Source organism: Puma concolor, chromosome A1 (assembly GCF_028749965.1).
Source record: "Puma concolor isolate L17-30 chromosome A1, mPumCon1.1.hap2, whole genome shotgun sequence".
NCBI classification, from domain to species: Eukaryota; Metazoa; Chordata; class Mammalia; order Carnivora; family Felidae; genus Puma; species Puma concolor.
This window is the reverse complement of record NC_141667.1, coordinates 179,632,862-179,642,842: the sequence shown is the minus strand read 5'-3', so window position 1 is coordinate 179,642,842 and position 9,981 is coordinate 179,632,862. Positions and strand designations below refer to the sequence as shown.

Genomic DNA, 9,981 nt, shown 5'->3' with positions numbered 1-9,981 from the left:
ACTTTCCCCTGGAGAGTAAGCAGCTCTCACTGTAGTTGTCTTGACCTACTAGATGACTATGTAACCAGGCACAGAACTGTTCGGTATCAGAAGACAGAGAAACCTGGCCATCTGGCACACTCCTCAAGGCTGTGCAGGGTCCATGGTGGACTGCCTCTCCAAGCAAATCATGTTCAGTACTTACTTTCATTACCTTGTTGAAACAGGGAGTTAAAGACCCCTCGAAGAGTTGTCAATAGTGATGCATCAGCATTGATCGAACCTCCAGTTAAGAATTTCATTCACTGCAGGGATAATAGGAAGAAAACCACCAACTCCCCAAATTTGATTTAACGGACTCTTATTTTTCCTTTGGTGAACTACCTATTACACAGAGAAGAATCCTGAGCTTTAGCATAATTCAATAGTCAAACTGATTATGCAAAATCAAACAGTGACCCTAATCATATTTTAATGATTTATTCTTGTCCTTATTTTACTACATATGTTCTAATATTGAGGCAGAGGCTGGATCTGTATTCATATTCTATAAAGAAGTAAAGCCTTTATAAACATGCAAACTGTTAAATTTCACAACCCAAAGGAATGTGAACATCTCCCATTGTCTTCCTCCTTTCCATTCTTTGTGATTTCTTAAAAATACACATTACCAACTTTCAGTACACATCCTTGCTTCATCCCTTATAAATGAAACGTGTACTGCTTAATCATATTGAGTATCACATCTGTGAGCTCAGCCATAGTACAAATAGTGTGGCAGTTATTTATGTGAAGATAATACATTCAGTAAGAACCACTCACTCTGGTCATAGAAATTTACTTATTTTGTTTATAAAGATTATAAATGCAAATGTATATATTTAAATCAGCACATATATCACTATAGGATAATTTTAAGCTTAAAGAACATAATTCATATATAAAATATCTGATTTTGAGAAAACACTTATGAGTTTATTGTGAATTATGACTCCAAGGGAGGTTGAAGATACAAATTTTTGTGAAATTATGTAAATAATGCCATGTCATAAATTGCATTTCTATATTGGTATAGTTTTCATAAATTGTAAATATCATTGTCATTTCCAATGAAAAACAGTGAAACAATAAAATAATACAGTAACTCAAAACATTTTCAGTGTGAGTTCTAGTTCAATTTTTGTTAATGGATGTATATTATAGTATGTCATAAAAATAGATATTATTGAGAATTTACTATTGCTTACACAGGTAGATAGATACATGAGAAATCTGGAGATTTAAAATCCATATTTTCCATGTGCTTAAATACGTCTTAAAATGCATATTATACATGGTAAAAATATATATTTACTATATACTTACATGAATGGTAATAATATAGTCTATTAATATTTATGGCAATATTAAAAGTAATAGTGTAAAATATTGATGGATATTAATAATATCAATAAGTTATTTTAATTATTTAGAATAATAAACTATAAAATACTTTATATTATATTTTATATTAATATAAAATGTAAACCTCAAGTTTATATTAATATCAATAGGAATTATAACATTTAAATTCTGTGCATTTTTTCCCTACTTTTAGGCTCCCCTCTTCCCCATCAAGAAACAATCATTTACTTAGAAGTATACTTAGAGCAAAAGCTTGTACCACAGAGGTGTTTCACCGGTGTTGAAAGGGGACTACTCAGTATCATGATATAACACATTGTTGACTTAAAAGAAATCACCTTAAAGATTAAGGATGTTTCGGTGTGTCCTTAACATTTCCTGATTGATTGGCTTGCGTTCTTAATCATAAGATAGCAACTTTTCCATAATATTTAAGAAACGTTTCCCTGTTATAATTGCCAAAATGTAAAAATGGTAAGTGTTGATTATACTATTCCACTTTACAAATGGATTTATATTATATAACTGGGTATACTAATATGAATTATTTTATTAACATATTCACTTATGGTATAATTATATGACTGTAATGTTATTAATGCCATATATTAGTAAATGAAATATTACCTGTTTATATTAAGAGTAATTATTTTATTAATATTATATCCAGGATTTATTTATTTATTATTTATTTCCAGGATCTATTTAAACTGCATTACAGTATACTATTAAATTATAATAGCTTATTATATTAGTAATAAAAACATATTAAACAACAAGTAGCTTTGATTATTCAACATGCCAAATAATTTTGGAGAAAATCAGTATTCATATTGAACTTAAAAAAATATTTACATTGCTAGAATTGCACATCATGTAATATTCTTAGGATAATATGTTGCATGTTTGGAAGTTAAGAAAAACTATAGTATAGCACATCATGTTATTTAGTAAGATTTATTTTTGATGAAATTGCATTAGGAGAACAGTGATTCTTTTATGAAAATTGTAATGATTTCTAATGTAATATATTCTATCTGAAAATCAAATTATTGCTGTATAAAACAGAGAAAACAATCCTAGTCTTTTTAAATGAAAAGTATTGACATAATATATTGGAATGATTTATTTCATTGCATGGAAATTAAAATACAGCACATTTAAAATAAAAATGACTACTTACAGAAGTACATAACAATGTTAGCCTCAATAAACCATGTACCAGGGCCCTAAACACATACCAGGCCTCTGTGCAGTCTTCTTAATGTGCCTATGGATTAGAAAAACTATATATGATTACTTTCCCTACAGACAAACAAAATAAAGAAAAAAATAAAAAGAAAAGATTGAAACACAATTGGGTATTATTTCAAAATGGCATTGAAACCAAATATGCTAATGAAACAACAGAAATAGATGTCACTGGGCATAAATTTGCACCAGTTACTTAAACCGTTATGATTGTTCCTATTTTTCTATCATGTGGCAATCTATAAATATGCATAAAGAAAATATTGTTACATCCCAATTAAAAAATAACGCATTATTGGGGCACCTGGGTGGCTCAGTCGGTTAAGCGCCTGACTTCGGCTCAGGTCATGATCTCACGGTCTGTGAGTTCCAGCCCCGCGTGGGGCTCTGTGCTGACAACTCAGAGCCTGGAGCCTATTTCAGATTCTATGTCTCCCTGTATCTCTGTCCCTACCCCACTCATGCTCTGTGTCTCTCTGTAGAAAATGAATAAACATTAAAAAAAAATAATGCCTTATATATGTTAGCTAGTCAGGTAGAGGAAGTTAGTTTTTGAGTATTCATAGTTTCCTTCTATTTACTACATATGTATTCCTGATTTCCAAACAATTTTAACACTGTGAAGTATATTAAATACTAGACATGTATTGTACTGAATTTTGTATTTTAATGATTTTCAAGGTACGTATCTCAAAACTCATTTCAAAATTGATTTCCTGCTCTGGATACTTCCTAAAGGTTTCACTTTCTTGGAGATCTTTTGCACACGAGCAGTTTCCACTGTCACCTCTATGTAAAATATTTCTCATCAGTGTATTCTGTCTTTATCTTTATTACAGGCCTACTCCTGCATTTCCAACTGCCAAGATTTCTTACACCTCAAATTTAACATGAATTCATAAAATGACAATCATCATTATTATCTTATAAAATATGTTCTCCAGGAAAGTTGATCAAAGATGTCATTTTAAGCTGAACTGTGAAGACCAAGAAGTGTACAGCAAAGTGGAGAAGAGTCGAAAAGACATTGAAAAACTGAGAAAAATACAATTACAAAGAGAAATGAGATAAAACAGGTATTAAAAATAAATGACATATTTAAAAACAGGTTTGGGATTTTGAGTAATTGAGACTTTCATGATTTCCCAGTCCTTTGAGAAAATTTCCCGTGGGAAATTCAGTGCCCTTCCCAGGATACCTGAGGATATTTGGAGCTTAAAAGAATGTGGCCATTTCTGACTCTCAATTTTCTCCATTCTCCACTTAATTGTAATTACTGTGTATTTCCACAGCTTCTCTGTCTCCTTGTTCTCGACTCAGATACAGGACAAGGATCCTTTCTATTAATGTTTCCCCACATCATTCACTCAGGCATATATGTAGCAAGACATGCACCAAAGAAGGTGATTTTGCAAAAATAAGAAACTCTTAAAATGTAATAGTTTTACAGAAAACTCTGATCTTTGGAGTGAATTGGAAACTCTGCAACTAAAACTTTGTCTCTTGACATATTTTTTATCAGGCTTCATTTTATTCATTTTTTATCTTGCCATGCTTTCTCACTGTACCTCCTTCTGTCTCCTTTCTCCTCTCTCTGTTCTTCCTCCTCCCCTCTGTCCTCCAGTCCTTGGTAATCTTAACATGTCCATAACACTAAATGGTAACCATTTGTGTATGATTGTGGAACTACCCTTTATTTCACTGTGTTCTTAAAAACTTTATTGGAGTCTTACCTTCCTTAAGAGTCATTTGAAAGCTCTGCAACTGGGAAATTTTCCCTAGCCATACTTTTCTTCAGGGTCAAGTTCTCTATCATGCTCTCCCTCATGCTTTCCAATAGCGTACTAAAATAGAGATTGAAATTGCATACAGTTTATATCTAAAATAAACTGCAGTGAAAGCTATTTAAATAACTGTGTGTGTGTGTGTGTGTGTGTGCGTGCGTGCAAAAAGAAAAAAAAAGTTACCCTCACTTTTAAAGTTCTAATCTTAATGTATTGGCCCACAAATTTGAATCCAGATCATCCAATGTCATCAGGACTCTTCCAAAGACAATATTTGCTAGTTCTCAATTAAAAGTTAGGGAGGCAATGAATAGACAGCTTAGAGAAGAGCTGGGCCAAATTAAAGAAAGAAAGAAAAAAGACTAGCAGATGAAAATTATTACTCAACAGACAAATTTTTAAAAAATCAAGTAAACATGCAATATAGTTTCATACTCTTCAGAATATCAAAAATTATAATTATTAATTTAACATGATTTTCTGGCATCTATGTGAGAATAAGTTACCTTTGTATGTATTGGTATTTTTGGATGGGTTGCAGCTTTTCAGAAAGAAGTTTTTCATATTTCTTTAATATTTAATGAAATTAACTTAATAACATCACTGTGTTAATAATATATATATATCACATTATTATGTGATATATATATATATATATAATTATTATGTGATTATGTATAATCTCCTGTAACTTGAATATCTCATACATGTGAAGTATCCCATAGAGAGATTCCTGATATTCAGGGATCCATACAGAAAGATATATGTCTTAGCACTCTTTAAAGTATCTAACAACTGAAAAATCTCTTACTGCTACTATCTAGCTTGAGAATCCAGTAATAGAAATTCTAGAGATTATTATCTTCTCTCACTCTCTCATTTTGAAGCTCAAGAAATGAAGATGAGATATTAAAGTCACACAGCTGGTAATTTGCTCAGTCATCTGGAATAGAAATCCATTGACACACAGTTTCATTTTTACTGACAAGGAATTTATGTACTGACATAAAATTCTATTTTCAAAAGTAATCTCTGAAGGTCGATGAGACATATACACTAAGGATTCTTATCAGCATCTAGGAGAGGAGAAGATGTGGGGTGGGGGGACAGTGCTTCCTCAGTGTGAGAGAAAGTACTTCCTTTCCATGCCACGTTAGTAAGATGCACAGATCATGCATGCTTTCAGAAAATAGCTGAATAAAAATATTTTATAATAAATATTTTATTATGAAGATAATATAGTCTTAATTAGGAACTTTGAGAAATACAACAATTAAAATATATTTTAAATATCATGAATCATATTTGGTTAGGGATAACTTCATAGATAACTACTGTTAAAATGCTTTAATGTATGTGTGTAATTGTTTTACTTTAAAATGGGCTCAGGGCTCCTGGATGGCTCAGTCTGTTGAACACCCAACTCTTGATTTCAGCTCAGGTTATGGTGCCAGGGTTGTAGGATCAAGCCCCACATCTGGCTCTGTGCCGAGGGCAGAGCCTGCCTGGGATTCTCCCTCCCTCTCCATTTGCCCCTCTACCCTGTTTGCTCTCTCTCTCTCAAATAAAAAATACTTTAAAAAAATGGACTCATGTGCTATCTACCAAGTTTTTCAATAAGTTCTGATCATTTCTTCATACTATTAAATACTTTTAATATTTTATGTGAATAGTTACACAGTATCTTATTGAGTAGCTGAGTTTATTTATTTATTAAATAAATCATCCATATTTGAAATTTAAATATTTTCCAATTGAAGTAATTCCCAAGAATACATTGCATCTATCTATTATGTCTTCAATATATATCCATAGAAATAGAATTTAAGATGGGAAACCCGGGAGTTGTGTAAGTTTCTTTTGTTCAATTTTTGTTAGTTTAATTTTAGTTTTCAAAAATACAAATTTTACAAATTTGGTTTTCAACAACTTTGTTTTTTATATTTTTTGTTTCAAGTTTTTATTTAAATTCTAGTTATTAACATTTGGTAGTAATATTAGTTTCAGGAGTAGAAATTAATGATTTTCTAGCAACTTTATAAATATCTGTTTAGCTTGAAAATACATGAATCCTACTTATTATTAAATACAAATGTGTCAGCAATTTGATAAATGAACTGTGATAAATCATTATTTTTTCCTATCTGTTGAGACTGAACACTTCAAAGTAATGTATCTATCGGTATCTGGTCTGTGCTTCTTGCAATTTTATTTTTGGTAACAATTTTATGCTTTCCATAATATTTCACTCCTATTTTTAAAGTTTAACATTAATCGCTTCTCGGCCTTTTGGCTAAGATCAAGTGTAAAGTTTAACATTAGTATTAGTTTTTTCTTTCTTTTTTTTAAGTTTATTTATTTATAAATAGAGAGAGAAACCATGTCAGTGGGGGAGGGGCAGAAAGAGAGACAGAATCCCAAGCAGGCTCTGTGCTGTCAGCTCAGAGTCCGTCATGGGGCTCAATCTCACAAACCAGGAGATTATGACTTGAGCCAAAATCATCAACAGCCAGGAACTCAACTGACTGAGTCACCCAGGCACCCCAATGAAATAATCTTCTTAAAAGATATCATTTTGGAAGAGTTCTATCAATAAGATAGTACAATAACCTTTTGAAATTACCTATAATTTAAAATTAAACAAAAAATTCAAAGTGAGATGAGCTCATGTCTGTAACAAGGTGAGACAGAAATAAAGCATTAAATAAAAACAAGATTTAAAATACCTGGATCATCAATAAATTTACGCCAGGATAGTAGAATTACGGATTATATATTTATATTTTCCACTTTCCAGAAATGTATTTAAAGTCTAAATTAATAAATAAAACATTCAAACTAAATCAATTTTTCAACTCACACTAAATTAAAAATTTCTTTAAAATACTGGGAGTTAGATATCAAATTCAAAACTTCCTTCAGTATTGATTTCACTCATGTGGAAACATCTAAGTAAGTGAGGCCAGGATAAGAAATTTTATCTATCTATCTATCTATCTATCTATCATCTATCACCTATCTATCTATCTTTGGCTTCTAAAGAACTGAGATTTATTTCTCACAGTTCTGGAGGACTGACATCTGAAATTAGGATCCCAGCATGGTCAGATTCTGATGAGGGCCCTCTTGAATGTGCACACTGATGACTTCTCATTGTATCCTCACACGCTAGAGAGAGGGCTAACTTGTTCTCTGGTGGAGGCAGCTGCCTCTTCTCTTTCTTCTTACACTCTCCTCCTCCTCCTCCTCCTCCTCCTCCTCCTCCCCTTCTTCTCCCTCTTCTTCTTCTTCTTCTTCTTCTTCTTCTTCTTCCCCAGCTTTACTGAAATACAATTGACCCAACATATTATATAAGTTTAAGGTGTACAGCTATTGATTTGATGTATGTATATGTAGCAAACTGATTACCGCTAGCATTAGAAACCAAATCCATCCCATTACATAGTTAACAGTTGTGTGTGTGTGTGTGTGTGTGTGTGTGTGTGTGTGTGTGTGGTAAGAACAATAATGTCTCCTCTCCCCAACATTCAAGTGTATGGTACGATATTATTAGTTATAATTACCATGCTGTACATTAGATCCCAAAACTTGCTAATCTTATACTGCGAGCTTGTATACTCTAAGATCTAGCTTCTTTCCCATTTTTCATGGCTCCATTCCCATTTTCATGGCACTATTCCCATTTTTCATGGCTCCACCCTCATAATCTGATTATCACTCAATGGGTCCACTTCTGAAAACCATCATAATAGGATTAAGGTTTCAACATATATATTTCAGAACGCACAATCAGTTCATTGCAAACTTTGAGGTACAGATTTTACCTCACATGTCTAGAAATGTATGTTTGGATCTGTAGGAATCATTGTAGATATGTGGCTTAGGTTCTGCTATATATTATTTGCTCCTTAGAACATCTGGTGAGGAAATTAGGGCAGATGAAATCTCATGCAATATCAGTTTCACTTTCTCTCCCTCTAACTCTCAGACATTGAGAATAAAATGCTTTGTCCAATATCACACAAGTGGAATATTGAAAAGCCAGAATCGTAACCCAAGATTCCTAAGATTCTTGATTTTAAGTTAAATGCTATTTCTAATATACTGTATTGACTTCTTGTGTTTTTAAAAATCTCTATTAGAGGGGCTCCTGGTTGGCGCAGTCAGATAAGCGTCCGACTTCAGCTCAGGTCATGATCTCAAGGTTCATGGGTTTGAGCCCCGCATCGGGCTCTGTGCTGACAGCTCGGAGCCTGGAGCCTGCTTCGGATTCTGGGTCTCCTTCTCTCTCTGCCCCTCCCCTGCTCACGCTCTGTCTCTCTCTCAAAAATAAACATTAAAATTTTTTAAATAAAAAATCTCAATTAAAAAAATATTATCCAAATATGTATCCTGATGTTGCATCAAAACTATATCATTTTTATATCTCATCATTTTTAAAACATCTTACCTAAGAAATTTGTAAGAGTTTTCTTCTTTGACTTCAAGATTTCTCCACATAATATTATTCTTATTATTCTTTTTTTTTCAATTTATTTGAGCTATAATTGACATATAAAACTATATTTCTTTCAGGTGTACAACATAATGTTTGATATTTGTATATATTACAAAATGATTACCACAATAAGTCTAGTTAACACCTGTCATCATATATAATTAGACAAAGTTTTTCTCTTTTGATGTGATCTTTTAAAATCCACTCTCCCCATAATTTTCAAACATGCAATATGGTATTATTAACTATAGTCACTGTGTTGTATATTATATAGCCAGGACTTTATTTTATAACATTGCATACCCAAGGATATTTACTTTTTAGCTTCAATTCTGTACTTTTCGACCCTCTTCATTTTGCCCATCCCCACCCCCTGCCTTTGGCAACCACCAATCTGTTCTCTGTATCTATGAGCTAAGATTTTTGTTTTGTTTTGTTTTTAGATTCTGTGTATGAGACCCTATGGTATTTGTCTCTTTTGACTTATTTCACTTACTGTTGTGCTATCAAGGTTTATTCATATTGTCACAAATGGCAAGACTTCTTTCTTTTTAATGGATGAATAATATGCCACTGTGTGTATGTATGTCACAATTTCTTTATCCATTCATCCATCAATGGACACTTAGATTATTGTTTACCTTGGCTATTGTAAGTAATGCTGCATGAACATCGAAGTGCATATATCTCTCCAAGTTAAAGTTTTCTTTCTTTATTTCTTTTCTTTCTTTCAAGTTAAAGTTTTCTTTCTCTTCTTTCTTTCTTTCTTTCTTTCTTTCTTTCTTTCTTCCTCCCTTTTTCTTTCTTTCTTTTCTTTCGAGGCATAAATACCCAGAAGAAGAAGATTGCTGGATCATATGATAGTTCTATTTAAGATATTTTACAGAACTTCCATGACGCTTTGTACAGTGGATGCACCAATTCTCATTCTCACAAAGAGTACACAAGGGTTGGTTTTTTTCCACATTCTCACCAGCACTTGTTATTTCTTATACTTTTGGTAATAGCATACTAATGTGTGAGGCGATACCTCAGTGTGCTTTGGATTTTCATTTCACTGATGAT

General features: G+C 32.4%; 1 pseudogene; it reads left to right on the top strand.

The window, feature by feature from the left end:
* The first annotated feature begins 6,691 nt into the window (after nt 1-6,691).
* LOC112861921 (U2 spliceosomal RNA) lies at nt 6,692-6,839 on the top strand (annotated as a pseudogene).
* The last annotated feature ends 3,142 nt before the right edge of the window (nt 6,840-9,981 follow it).